The following is a 15,586-nucleotide window of genomic DNA, read 5'->3' as shown; positions in this document are numbered from 1 at the left end:
AAAAAAAAAAAAAAAAAAAAAAAAGACAAAGAATTATGACAAAGAAGAATTTCTATTAGAAAGAACAAGAAGAAAACAAAATTTGCACACTGTTGAGCTACACGCAGAGAATTAGTATGTGCTTAAGATGCATAATTAGAGTTGTAATTACCATCTCCTTCAATGGCGGTTGGCTTTTCAGGTTTAGGCATCGTGACTGTATTTCACAGGGCTGCTCCCTATATAAGAGATCGTCTGAAGGTTGAGTGGTTCAAGATGAAGTATACCACATCAGCATCGTCCTGCCTGTCACTGAATGGATGGCGCTGGTGAAGTTTCACTGACTGAAATATGAGAAGATACTAATTTCCCAAGTGATTAATCTTTCATGAATGTTTAGTTTACTATTTAGGGTTGGCATGCTAGGGTCAAAGGAATGGAAGAAGTTGTTCACCTTCTTTATTATTATTACTGAAGAAGAAAATCTCTCCTGCAAGGTACTTACTTATGACTAACACTAATGTTTAAATGCTTAAGTGCCTTACTGAGCAAGGATGTTGCACATTGTCCAAATGGGCACACTCTGATGTTGTGTACAGGTCTAGACTTCAGCATGTGGAGGATGTTACATGGATATATTTTTTTTCTCATGAAAGACAGCTTTTACCTTAGGCATATTTAAAATACATAGCTTTAACATCCTGACACTGATTTGAAACACCTTTGCAAAAGGAGCTGGATGCTGATATATCTGCTGGTTTAAATTTGTATCTCCTTGCAGTTCTATTAAGACTCCTTCCTTCTGCCTTTATGCAGATATTTCATCCTAAGTTTACCAGTTTTACCCTGATTCACCTCGTCTCTACAGCACCTGATGAGCTTAATGTTGAAACAAAGGTAAAAGTTAATTAACAGGATGGGTCAGGCTTGGAAGTAAAAGATTTGAAACAACTTTTTACAAATAAAATAACATGTTACAAATAAAACAGCATAAAATGTGGTTCTTGATCTGTATTTAACTAGATAATTACTTCATAGCTTCCCCAGTATTCTTCATATGGAATACTTTCAGTGACACAATTTGAAAAGGGGTGTAAGCATCTGCAGAATAGACCCCATTCTCAGATGGTCCTGAGTAGTTTCTGGATCCTCTTACTCACATGACTACAAAAGCTATTTGTTTTTCTCTGGAGTTGTAATTCAGATGTCTGAAGGAAGGTTATCTGGAAAATTATCCACTGATGCTGGCTAGCTTGCCTTTTCATTTTGAAATCTTAGCATAAAGGTTTTTTTTCTGAAATGCTGAAAATATTTGTAGGTGTTGTTTGGACTGACTTGAAATTCAGTTTACAGACAAAACACATCCAGGTGTTAGTCCTAGTTCTGTTAGAATGTTAATGTACAGTGTTTCAAATATTCCCAAAGATATTTCATATACAATTATAAGAGGACCTACACCTTTGTCCGTAATCCACATTTTCTGAACTATTATAATTTCCTTTACTCAGCCCAGCTTCTGTGCTTTTATATACTTGGGAAATACTTCTAACAGAAAAAAAAAAAAAAAAAAGTGAGAAAACATTCAGTTTATCTCTGAAAATTCATAGTTAGATCATGTCTAATAAGCCACAGTTTTAAGAAGTCATTAAAATAAAAAAGAATAACCACATTCTAAAAATTAAGTTGGTAAACTTCATTTTTTCTTCAACAGAACTGTATACATCTTCATCAGAAATTTAAATTCATAATACCTCATCTTCATTATTAGCCATATTGGAAAATATTACACCAGATATATGAAAAGAAAAGGCTCATATATTGAGGGCTGAATTATTAATCTTATGAATAAAAGTGGCATTAGATGAATATCAAGAATGCAAAGACAGTATTTAAAAAGATAAATAAAAGACTTAAGATCATATACATAGTCTGAATGTGGTCTCTGGGTGAACATTTGCTATGACATATATGAATTGCATGTTCCATTTAACTTTTTTCTTAATATCTCCTGACTCGGTTAAATGTTTTTTTCGCAGTGCAACTTCTTAGTGTAGACAAGCCAGATCCGGTCTGGTTTGTGGTTTACTTTGTGGCTGCAGGAGTTAGCTCTCTCCATGAGTTCCACCACCTGTTGCCCTCACTGGGTACCACTAACACTGTCCATGGGTCTGCCCTGTAAACTGGGTCATTAATCAAAGCAAATAATAATTTTCTTAAGTCATCTTAGTGCAGTGATCCCGTTCATAGCATGGTTCCACAAACAATTGTATTAGCACAGAAGGAGGAGTCAAATTGTGATATGACATGGGAAAGGGCAGCTAAGGTCAGGAGGCAAAAAGAGGATACCAACCTTTGAAGACAGACTTGCCACTGAAGATAATATAGCAGAGAGCTACATCCTATATTTCTGTTTGCCCTTGGAGACCAAATACTCAGCTGAGATTGAGGATAAAGTGTACCAATTTAATTTCATAGCATCCTACAGCTTCTCTAGTGCAAATATAAATAAATGACTGCATAGAAAGCATGGACAGTTTTCATTTATACAAGGTTCTCTTTACAGCACACCAGTCTTGGGGGAGGGGGGGAAGCGCCTTTAATTTAATTTAGCTCTATTTAATAGCAATAAAATCAGAACAAGACAAGGTGGTTTTAATATATAATAAATGATGAAAATAGACCCAGTGCAGACATGTTCAGACAACTGGACTCATTCATAAATGAGTTTGTTGAGCACTGCAAATATTTCTGTTACTAGCAAATTTGCCACATTGTTGTTTGTTTATTCAAATCTATATCACCTTTTCAGAGACACGTACTTTATCTTCAGAGTGCTGAAGCATGAGTGGTACACAAAACATGAGGATGGAAATACACAATTATCCCCCCAACACAGCTGAAACTCATGAAAAAACCTGTAATGACGTAGTGGAAATTATTGGTCCACATACCCCTCCTCATATTGCTAAACTGACAACCTGTTTGATAGCCACCTGCCAATCAGATTAATCCATCCAAGCGAAATAAAGATGACACCAAAGAGCAATGGCATAGGTATGTTTGGTACAAACATTAATGCCTCAGTAAATCTGCAAGCATCAATTTTGCTTATAATCAGCATTTAAGTTACAGTGCCACAACCTATTCACAAAGAAATAACCACTTATTTCCTTCCTTCCACTTCTGCACATCAGCTGCTAACCCTTTCTACTGCAACGAAATACCCTGAATGTTGTTTTTTCCATGTCTCAAGGTGCATTTTCCATTGGTTTCTAAATATACTGCAAAACTTAGGGCAATAAATGATTTTTCTGTCAGACTTCACTGCTAAAGGGAACTCTTTTCCGGATGTGATTTTAAAATACCGTTTTGTTCTGAGGAACACAATGTATATTTTGCCCTGTTGAAGCACATGGTAAAATGAGGTGGTTCTGGAAGCAGATATGAAAACAAGCTGAAGTCATGGCACTGTAGCTGTGCTGGTGAAAATGCCTTCTTCTATGTAATGTAATACTTAAATAGATCTTTCCCTAACCTGCTGCATCCAAATGAGTCAGGTGAGCCTGAACAGCATTAACTGGTAAGTCTGTGCCTACCGTCCTCATTATCCCACATCTTTCCACAGCTGAGTCATGCCCATCATGTCTGGGAGCAGAGGGAGGCTCCATCAGGAGGGCCCCGAGGAGGGAGGGTCTCAAAACCTCCCTGAGGGGCAGCATCCCGCAGCAGTGCAAGCAGAGCAGGGCAGTGACAGTGGCACTGGGGGCACCCTGGTGAGGATGGGAAGCACAGTCAGATGAGAAATCAGATTGATTAATTTCATGCAAAACTTTCAAAAGCCAACTCACGTCCTTTTTGAATACTAACTCCCAAATCAACACGTTCAGCTCTTGAACGCTGATTAGCGAATTCAGTTCAAAAGAAACACAAGTAACCTTGTTCTAGTGCTGCGCTGGTATTCACAGAGAAAACAGCCTCAGCTTAAATCTACGTGCAGACAAAACCTTCCTTGGGTCAAGGTCTCAGAGCAGCTCTTGAAAAGAAAATCTCATGGCTAAGATTAGTCAAAACAGTGTAGTCAAAACATGACACCAAATTCCAACAAACTTCTGCAATTATTGTTTCAGAAGGCATTCGCATCTTTTCTGACATTTCTGAAATACTTTATTTCAAGTTTCTCTGAAAAACTGGAATTTTAGCCAAAAGTACAGCGAGATGTATTTTTTCATTGTATTTAGGTGCTTTACACTCTCCTGGTAGACATGATCACCAGATTCAGAGGCAGAGCATAAGAAGTTTCATGAAGAAGCCATTTTTTTTAAATTTTCTAGGCAATTAACATGGATCACAAGAAATTACGGTGATATATATGATTTAGAAGAATTTATCCAAATTGCTCTTGATCACTGAATATATCTTGCTCCATCATTAATCAAAATGTTTTATTAAAAGCTCAAAACCAAAGCTTTAAATTCCTGAACATTCATTAAAATTCTGACAAATGAATTTTTCATTAGAAAGTGAAATATTTAGCAGTGTTTCTACGTATCCATATGCTGTTCTTTAAACCACTTCTGAATATTTGTAGCCACAAGCATTTGGGAAGTTCATCTGAAGATACGTATATATATTTCCTCTACCTGTAATGCTACTTATAGTCAGATAATTCTTCTTAGAGTCCTATTCTTGTCTTTCTCCTAGCCAAAATAAACAGCTGACTGAATGGTCATTAGTACAGCTGCTTTCTTTAACAACATCCAGTATCACACACTGCTGGCTATGTCTGACTGCTCACAGCACCTGCTATGCTGTCGAATGGGCACACTGCTCAGATAATTGCCTTTGCTCAATGGAGGGACTCCAGATCTACTTCTCCGTGCAACTCTTTATTGCTTATGTATTCTAAAAGGAGATTTTTTTTAAAAAACACTAATTGTTACATGCCTTGAAGTATTTATTTGTATAGTAAGTGCAGTGGACCAGCTAAAAAGGGGTGAACAGGAGTCTTAGCCTGCACAGACTGGTTGAAGCAGGGAGCACTAAAATCCTGGAACTTTATGGCTCCACAGCTATCAACGCCCCATGTAAATCACAGATCAGGTCCTCCTAAATACCATGTCCACTTTAGCACACTCTCCTACACCAGATAACACTTTCACAAGCCATTATCACTCAGAGAACATAAAATTCAACAGTAACTATTTTCCACTCAAAGGTTTCATGGTATTTTTCAGGTAGCCTGTTTGCAAAGGATTTAGCAGGCACAAGTAGCATAGTTCAAAACTCTCCTTACCGCTGCAAATGCCAGAGGAAGTGGAAAGGTTGTAATCATCTTCAGGGACTCGTCTCTTTGAACTTTGACCATGTTCTTGGGGCAAACCTGTCTGTATCTCATGAAGGCACAAGGAGCTCCATACACTTCCTAGCTAGCATTTGTGCCCCACTGTGGTTCCCCTGCTGTCATAGCAAGTGGCAAATCTTATAAACCCAACAATGACCTCTCTTGTTTTTTTGGTTTTGGTTTTGGTTTCTGGTTGGTTTTTTTTCAGGGAAATAAAGCCCAAAGAGAAGCAAGACCATGTCCCATCACAGTTAGGAGTTAGAAATTAAAATCTTGAATGTGAAAGTTCAGCAAAATAACAAAATCCCAAGGTAAAAAAGCAAATTCTGCAGAATGACTGAGGGCATGGTGCCTTTAGCCAAAGGGACCAGTCTATTCATACCTCTCTACTTCACATTGCCTGTAAAATCTAGTGAATACAATACAAATGAAAAACAGGAATCCATGGAAGTACAGTGCAACAAGTAGTCAATTCAATGACAAATTCTTCAGTCACTGAATAAAAATTATTAATAACAGTGCCTATAGTCCTCCAATGTACTTAATCAGTGCATGCTCCTAGTAGCTAATAAGTATCCCGAGAGGACAAGGTCAAACAAGCTAAGACATCAGCAGTGTTTATTGTAGTACTGGGAAAAGCCTAGCACTAGTAGAATAGAAAGAAAATTGATTTCGTGAAGGGGAAAAAAACCCAAACCCAAACTACTTAGAGTCTTTTCAACTTGTTATAAGAATACAAACATATGAGTGAAAAGTTATTTTTTAACTTCCATACACATTCAAACCTAGTTTTGTGAGCTGATGTGCCAGAGTGGATGCCAATTAGTGTCAGTGATAATATCAGTCTTTGATATGTGGACATCCCTTCATTAAGAAGGAATTTGAAACTGCTAATTCATTCTCTACTGACCTCTTGAACAGCTGCTGAACAGTGGTAAGTTTTATTATTTGACAACCCTGGACAAACTCCACAATAGGTTAAAGTTTTAACAAGTTTACCACAGGTTAAGTGTTTCCTAGATTATTAATGACCACTTGAGTAACAAATTAAGCAATTCAACTGATGAGGGAAATAATATGCTTATATGAAGTGAAAAGAGAACATACCAAAGAAAAAATGAGATAAAATGTTTCGAAAACAAAACATGAAGACCTGAAAAAATACACATGTGTACAAGCAACAATGACTGGAAAAATGTATGCTCAACCTTGGACACACAAACTGAGGCTTGAAATACAGGCCATAAAAACACCATAAACCATAAAATCACATTCTCATTAAAACCAAAGCTTTAAGGTTAAGTACCCATGAAAGAGTGTTTTGAAACATTGAAGATCCTTTGAGAAAATATCAGTAAATGTAGCAGAGACTAAAGCTTGTCTTAAAATGACTATGGTATTGGCAAAATGTAGATCATCAGCTACTGAACAAATTACAGATATCTACACCATTATGATCTCCAAGTGAGCTTTTTTTTTTTTTTAATAAGATTTGGTAGCTGCTGAAAGACAAAGCAATTTTGCAAGAGTTTTTTCAGCATACCTTTGGCCTTATTCCTGAAGACAGCAGCATCGTGTCATCATTTAATGCAGGAAAATCCTTTGGAAAACATAGCCTTCCATTCCTGAGCAGACCATTGCCACAATTAAAGATTTAATATCAATTATGGTCCTGGTACTCCAAACCGTGGGTCAGCATCAGCTTTCCAACGATCCCCAAGCAGAGGTGAGGCAGCCGAGCAAGAGGCATGGAAAGAGCTTTCTTTTCTTTTCCTCCTAGTATTTCTTAATGACTTGGAGATTTCAGAATCCACTTACTGTGCCTAACATGCTGTGTTGCACAGTCCTCACCAAGGCTACTAGGTCAAATTCTGGGAAAGAATATGACAGTTTTATTAACACATACTTGGTTTTATTATGTGATACAACACTCACCCATTAATTTCAGCTCTCTATAAACACACACATCTCTCCTGAATTATATTAATTCACTTAATTATTACTCCTGACTTCTGCAGAAGTAGGGAAAGACACTTAGTTTATGCTTTCTGTCATTCTTTGACTATCACAATAATAAAAAGTGTCAGGAGAGAGCCTCCATACATCTTCAAAACATATCACTGAGTTTGTGAAAATATGAAAAGTTAGAAACATAGGCAGTATGATATGTCGTATCTCTAGCTTCCAGATAGATAGATAGATGTTTTGTTAAACTATTTGGATTACAATTTGCTGTGAAAAAAACCATGAAGGCATCTCCTGAGAAGCTGCAGTTTCAGCTGCTATCAGCAGATGGCAATGCATGTGAATCAGTCTCACCTCAAAGCAAGGGCTCCATTCACAACGAAATCTGCATTCTAAGAAAAATCGTTGTCTCATTACTTAGAAAGCAGAGGACCATCCAACAGAGGTTTTGCTTAGAAACAGCAAAAGGGGGCGCACAAAATTAAATGCATTAATCTTGCACTGTGTCAGTTATTTCCTTACTTTCCATGACCTGTTAGATTTAAATTGATCGACCGTTTGGATGGCAGAGATAAAATACAATTCTTGGTCAATTTGGCAGTGACAAAAACAATTTTCTCTTCTGTTTCATTGTGTTTGCATGGCCTAAGTGAAAAAAGTTCTGAGTGACCCCTGGACTCCAGGTAACTGCAGTAGATAAAGACTTCAGTTGATAAAGTCCCAGAGCTATGACATCATTGACATAAACAAAACCTGGTGGGATGACACCTGTGGCTGAGGAGCTCCACAGGAGTGATAGGCAGGGCAGGTGAGGTGGGGGGTGGCACTGCATGTAAGGGAGGGGCTGAATTGTATGGCTCTTGCAGCTCAGGATGATATGATTGAGAGACTCAAATAAGGATAAGGATGAAAGGGAAAGCAAATAAAGTGAATATTGTTGTGGGAGTCTACTATCATCCAGCTAGCCAGGACGATGACAGCTATGAATTATTCCACAAGGAATTAAGAGATATTTCTAGATCGACTGCCTTTGTTCTTATGGGTGATTTTAACTTTCCAGACATCAAGAGGGAATCTTATACAGCTGACACAAACTGGCACAGGAAATTTCTGAAGCATGCTGAAGAACTGCACTTCTTAGTGCAGGCACTGGAAAGGTGCCCTACCAAAATAGTTGTATTTCAAATTGCTGGTGATAGGAGAAAAACCGCCAACAAAACTTTGACCCTGGATATGGGGAGAGCAGACTTCAGGCTGCTGAAGGAACTAGTATGTAGTGTCCCCTGGGAATTTGCTTGTGAAGGTATTGGGGTACATGAATGCTGATCACTTTTTAAGAGCCATGTCTTAAAAGTGAAGCAGTAGGGAATTCCATGGTGTTGGAAGTCAAGCAAGTGGGGCAGTAAGCCAGCTTGGCTGAGCAGGATCTTCTTCTAGAACTTAGGCAGAAAATAAAGGTATATGGACATTGGAAGAATGACAGGCTACATGGGAGGACTACAGAGATGCTGTTCTTCCTTCAGAGATCTTCACGAGCTTCATCAGGAGAAGTTCAGATTGAACATTAGGAAAGGTTCTTCACTGCCAGGGTGGTTGATCACTGGACTTCTCTGTCCCTTCATGGTACCCAGCCTGTTAGAGTTCAAGGACTGATGCTGCTTTTAGTCATATGGTTTAGTTTTGTGTAGTCTTTCAAGGAGCAGGTAGTTGGACTTAATGATCCTTATGGGTCCCTTCCAACTTGAGATATTCTAGGTTTAACTGTTTTACTGTTCACTATCTGTACATTGTTTATATGCCTCAATGGAGGCACTTAAGCTTCTGTCCCAAGATACCTTCAAAATTGGCAGAAAGCATAAGGAGAGGGGAAAAAACATTAAAAATTAAGAACTATGAGGCTAAGACATACGTGGTGTTTGTCTGAGGACCAGTGTGAGGACTTTGTAGGTCTAGGAGCAGGTTGTAGGATCTCTGGGCTTCAGGTCCCGGATGCAGTGGCAGATATGAGGGTCCTCCTTAGGATACATGGTGAAGAACCTACTCTACAGTCCTGGATAAAGTAACTCCCATCACTAAAGCTGGCAGCAAAAGCTATTATGAAGAAGTTAACACGAAAGTGCTTGTAAGAAAAGTATGACTATATTTATGACATAGGGAAAGTAACAGTAGCTGGCACTCAAGAATATGTAGCACTCTTCCCGGGATTCTCCAGAACAGATAAAAGTTGCCTACAGGTTTCTGTGCACTTCTTTTCACATGCAGGGGGAAATCTGAATCTCTTATGGATGTTGCAAATGCAGGTGCAAAAGCAAGACATCTCCATACCACTCCATCTGAGTCTATTCCTGGAGGCCTCCATGGTCCCCAAGGTGCAGGGAGGATCTTGCACCCTGTATCTTGAATCACTAAAGTTTCACCACTCAGCTGGACAAGCTGCAAAGTCAGTTAGTCCAAGTCAATGAGCAAATCAGAGTAGGTGTTAACAGGGGAAAGTGTTTTAGAAAAACAACCAGCAGAGGACAGCTGTGCTTTGAATGCACAGACCCTTCTTGTCTTCTGACAGGATCCAACGTTTGTTGTGCTTCTTTAAAGGGTGTTCTTTTAGCAACAGCAATGAGTTCAAAATTATAGCTGACCGTGCTTTTTTCTCCCTTGGGGTAGCAGTGGTCCGGCCATACTAGAATAGCTCAATGGGGAGATGTGATGCATTGAGAATGCAGTCTACTGTGCCTGGCCACATACCTGTATGGAGGTGGAGAGGTAGCACTGGAGCAGCCCCGGGCTTCACCAAATTCTTCCAATGAGCTCTGATACCTTCAGTGAAGAAATTGACACTAACAAGCCTGTAAAATAAAAGTATTTCTTTAATTTTGTGCTTCATGTAGCAGCTAAAAAAAAAAAAAAAAAAAGGGGGGAAAGGATCAGTTTTCCTGTCAAGCATGTATCTTCCACTTATGGAAAAACATTTATAAGACATTTCATGTATCATCTGGTTTGTTTGTGGTTTTGGTTTTGTGGGTTTTTTTTTTAATAGTGAGGTCTTGTTTAAAATTCCTTTAAATTTTCATCTTATTCTAATTATGAAGTATATTTTTCATTGTCTTCATGTAAACAGAACACATGAATTTAAGATGAAGAATCTGAGCAGTGGTGTGGAGACAAAGCTTTTTTCTGGAGCTTTCTGGAAAGGTTCTACAAGTAAAGCAAGCTTAAAGTGTCCTCTCTTCTAACACAGAGAAGAATATAAGTCATTTCAATGAGTGTGTTTGAAATTTCTTTCAGAAATTCCATGTATTAGATCTAGGGAACCTAATTTCATTTTCACTGGTGTAAATCCTACATACCTTAAAGAACATACCTAGTAAACTGTAGAAATAAGATCAGACTTCTGTCATGTCATAAACATGAAATTTGTTACCGTATTGGAGCACCACTAATAATTTTTATGAAGTTCAAATTGAGGATATTCATTTAAGTCTGTCTTGGGGATATACATCTATATTAATGGGTCATGTTCTGCTCTCTGCAGTGTCACCCATATACAAAACAGTCTTCAATTTCAGTACTGTAAATGAAAGCACATTTAACCCAGATGATGCTCTCACAGACCCTTTAATATAGATACTAACAGCAGCCAGTAACCACAAAGCACAACTGATTCAAGTCAGTCTGCCAAACACAACCTTTTTCACAACCATGTTGGCACCAGCTATGGTCAGTTCTAGGCACTTCCAATTCATTTAGCCATTACTATTTAAGCAATGTTTAATAAATTCTCCTCATAAATCACAAAGGACATTTTCATTCTGGGATTTCAGTAGATTTCTATTTCTAGGAGATCATGGTCAAGTTCTTTAACAGTTGTTTGGAAAATATGAAAAGATACAGGTTTCACTTGCCCCTTCTGCAGAACATAAGCACAGACTGAAGGTAGATAATCAGAGGCTCTGCCTCACTGGCATTGAAACCATGGAGGTGACCTCTTTCATCCACCCATCTGTGGAAAGGTTTTGCTCCACAGCAGACAGAGTCTGGCCTGCCATTGGAGTGCAGACAGAGCAATGGCTTGAAGTGAATACATCCACATATACCTTGTCCTGGTTCCGGTAGAGAACTTTTTCCCAAGCTCTGGCAGAGATACAGGTATTCCATCCCCTGTGAGCCATGGTCAGTCTACAGCCAGCAGCTGGCTGAGGTAGGGGGCTGGAAGTCACCACTTGGGAGCAGGCTGGGGCATCCTGGATCCAGTCAGTGAGCAGTGGTGCCATAATTGTGTTTGTACGTTCCCTTATCAGTATTATTGTTGTTGTTTTCTTCTTCCCTTTGCTGTTCTGTTTAACTGCCTTCGTCTCAACCCACGAGTTTTGCCTTTTTCTTCCAAGTATCCCCACTGCAGGGTGGAAGGGGGTGGGAGGAGGGGGCTGAGACAGAAGCCACATGGTTCTTTGGTGCCATCTGAGGCTAAAACATGACAACCTCAAAGTTCAGTCATATTTTATGATGTCCCAGAGTCTTTCGCTTGTCATATTTTAATTGCCACCATAAATGGGGTTACATGTTCCTCATTACACACAATTCTAAAGACTTGTAGTGCTATGAAAAATTGCAATTGCCAGAAAAAAAAAGTTTTCCAACCGAATTAATGTGTTACACCTACCCCTGCGTATGATGGAACCCACTTGTACAGCTGATGTAGAAAAAGGGGGCACTTTCTTATATATAGCTCTGGGGAAGCAGTTGCTTTTCAAATCCTCCATATTATAAGTTGACATAATATCTGTGAACTTTTAAGTCATTTTGGTTCACTATTCGAACTCAAACTTCAAGCAATAGTGAAGGACAAAAGTCCTGAACTGCTGCCTTTTTTTAACTAACCAAGCCCCTTGCATCAGCAAAGAAACCTTAAATGTTATAAGACTAGATAAATTTATGAGATCTCCAAATCTTCAAGCTAACACAGAAAAAATCTGTTCTTTACTTTTACTATATTAGCTTTTCTTTATCCTGGTTAGGCAAAATCAGCAATGCAAATAAAACTGAAGAGCAATTACGCAATTTAGAATTCTGGAGGTATGTATGTTTGATTCAACTTCAACACAGACACAAATTATTTTGTATTTTATTCCTCTTCTTTCTAGAGGGAATTCCTCTTCTTTTTATTCCTCTTTTTTCTCCTCTCCTCATCCTTGCTTTTTAACTAGTAGTCAACAATAACACTGCTACACCGGCAACATATTTTTAAATTTCGCAATATTTAGTATTTCTTTTAAAAAATCATTGATCTTCAGTTATCTGAATACAGGCTCTCTTTCAGAAGAATATCCCTCATAATAAACTTACAAATATGTTCTTAAAACTGTAACTGCTAGAAGGTATATGTAACATTCTATATGTTGCTGTTTAGACTCATTATTTCAGAACAGTTGTGGCTGGCATGCATTAATGAGATTATGGTGTCTAATTTTAATTGAGAAGCTTCATAGTTTAACCTCCAGCAGCAACTAGGGCCACACAGTCACTCACTCACTTCCTCCCCCTAGCCCCCTCTCCCAAGGGAGGGGGAAGAGGCTGGGGGGAACAAAGAAAGAAACAAAACCTCATGCATTGAGATAAAGATAGTTTAATAGAATGGTGGCAGAAGAAGAAATAATACTAATAACAATTATAAAAATAACGGTAAAAGAATGTATAAAATAAAGTGGTACAAGTCGTTTTCACCACCTGATATTTGGTTGTGCAGCCCATCCCAAGTAGTGATTTAAGATTCCTGTCCCCGGGCCAACCCCCATATATATACTGAGTGTGACATCTATATTTATCTATATTTATCTATATCTATATCTATCTATATATATTATAACTATCTATATTTATGTCATTGAAAGATCTGAAGAAGCTGCATAATAAAGCCTGCTCAATCATAAAATGCACGAGGGAAATATTGTAAATAAGTATTGCTGTGTTTTATGTATAAGGCCTACTGCATTTGCTCATCCAGGACAATGGACATGGACAGACAAATTATCAAAAAAGAGTATCAGTATATCAGATGATTTTCACAGCTAAAATATTAAACTGAGCCAGACTAATGCTAAAAGCCGCTTCTGTACTAATATGCTACTTTTTCACTGGGTGTCATTTTTAAAGTCAAAACTTCATTGACATAATTATATAATGCAGAAGAGTAAAAAATCATACAAAATCCCATTTTTGTGAGTGACACTGTTTATATACTGTGGGTTTATCTCTCATTCAAATTTCAGTATCTATATCAATGACCTAACATGAGCATTTTATCTCCCTAAGTTCTTTCTAAAGGAGACAGGACAGAGATGACCTTCCATAAACAGAAGCTTAATTGGTGTTGTCTGAATTGGCCAGTTTTAGTATAACTATTGGTGATTGTTTCTTTTTTAATTTGTTTCACAGTGACTATTTGTGTTGGTTTTGCAAGGGAAGGTTTTGGTAGCGGGCGGGCTTACAGGGGTGGCTTCTACCAAGCTTCCCTGATGTCTGATAGAGGCAGGGCCAGCCAGCCCCACGACAGACTCACCACTAGCCAAAGCTGAGCCCATCAGGAATGGTGGTAGCGGCTTCTGTGATAACGTATTTAAGAATGGAAAAAGACTGCAACAGTAGCCAGAGAAGACAAGCGAGAATATGTGAAAGGAACAACTCTGCAGACACCAAGGTCAGTGAAGGAGGGGGAGGAGATGCTCCAGGTGCCAGAGCAGAGATTCCTTTGCAGCCCATAGTGAAGACCATGGTGAGGCAGACCGTCCCACTGTAGTCCATGGAGGTGCATAATGGAGCAGATATCCACCTGCAGCCTGTGAACTCCACACTGGAGCAGGTGGATTCCCAGAGGAGACTGTGACACTGTGGGAGCAGCCCATAGTGAAGACCATGGTGAGGCAGACCGTCCCACTGTAGTCCATGGAGGTGCATAATGGAGCAGATATCCACCTGCAGCCTGTGAACTCCACACTGGAGCAGGTGGATTCCCAGAGGAGACTGTGACACTGTGGGAAGCCCACACTGGAGCAGACTCCTGGCAGGACCTTTGGTCCCATGGAGAGAGGAGCCCACACTGGAGCATGTTTGCTGGCAGAAGTTGTAACTCCATGGGGAACCCGTCCCACACTGGAGCAGACTCCTGGCAGGACCTTTGGTCCCATGGAGAGAGGAGCCCACACTGGAGCATGTTTGCTGGCAGAAGTTGTAACTCCATGGGGAACCCGTACTGGAGCAGTCTGTTCCTGAAGGACTGCAGCCTATGGAAAGCACCCATGCTGGTGCAGTTAATGGAGAACTGCAGCCCATGGAAGGACCCACACTGGAGAAGTTCATGGAGGACTGTCCCTCATGGGAAGGACCCCAAGATGTAGCAGAAGAAGAGTGTGAGGAGTCCTCACCCTGAGGAGGAAGGGGCAGAAGAGACAATGTGTGATGAACTGACCGCATCCCCCATTCCCTGTCCCCCTGCACTGCTTGGGGGGAGGAAGCAGAGAAATCAGGAGTGAAGCTGAGCCCAGGAAGAAAGGAGGGGTGGGGAAGGTGTTTTTAAGATTTTGGTTTATTTGTCATTATCCCACTCTGATTTGATCAATAATAAATTAAATTAATTTTCCCCAAGTCAAGTCTGTTTTGCCCAGGATAGTAATTGGTGAGTGATCTCTCCATGTCCTCATCTCAACCCATGAAACTTTTGTTATATTTTCTTTCCCAGTTCCAGGTGAGAAGGGCAGTTACAGAGCAGCTTTGTTGGGTACCTGGCCTCCAGCCAATATCAACCCACCACACTGTTAGAAAAGAATTTATTCATATACACATGCTGTTTGCAAGGGTATGCACCTGGTTTCTGTGCATCTCGGAGTAATTAAATCACTGCAGTCAGTCAGATTAGTCTGGGGCACACAGATAGTATAATATTGCCAGTGATGACATTATCCCAACTCTCAGTTGCTTTTATACAGGGCATGCTCAAGAAAAAGCAACATCTTCCTAATTGGCAGAAAGCCCCAGAACAAAACTGTGACCAGGACGTATCATTCGCGATCCACCTCTCATTTCTTACAATTTGAACAGCTAAGAATTCAGCTCATGAGTTTTGTTTTGTTGCAACAAAAATTATGAATTTTACATCATGGCTCTCTCATTATTTGTGCTAATTTATTGTGAGTCATTATAAAGAGCAAGACCATGGTAAAATTTGCTCCAGGCTAATTGCCAGCTTGTGACATTATGCCAATTACATTAATTAAGTGCACTGATTAGTGCTAGCTAAAAAAAGCTCACGTG

At 39.4% G+C, this 15,586-nt stretch overlaps 1 protein-coding gene across 1 annotated transcript in view; it reads right to left on the bottom strand.

Moving 5' to 3' along the window:
• Positions 1-15,586, bottom strand: part of TMC1 (transmembrane channel like 1) — a 140,937-nt gene that overhangs the window by 67,343 nt on the left and 58,008 nt on the right. The window lies entirely within an intron of this gene.

Source organism: Calidris pugnax, unplaced genomic scaffold (genome assembly GCF_001431845.1).
Source record: "Calidris pugnax isolate Ruff unplaced genomic scaffold, ASM143184v1 scaffold360, whole genome shotgun sequence".
In the NCBI taxonomy this organism is placed as follows: Eukaryota; Metazoa; Chordata; class Aves; order Charadriiformes; family Scolopacidae; genus Calidris; species Calidris pugnax.
Note: the sequence above shows the minus strand (reverse complement) of the source record. Positions and strands in the feature narration are given on the sequence as shown.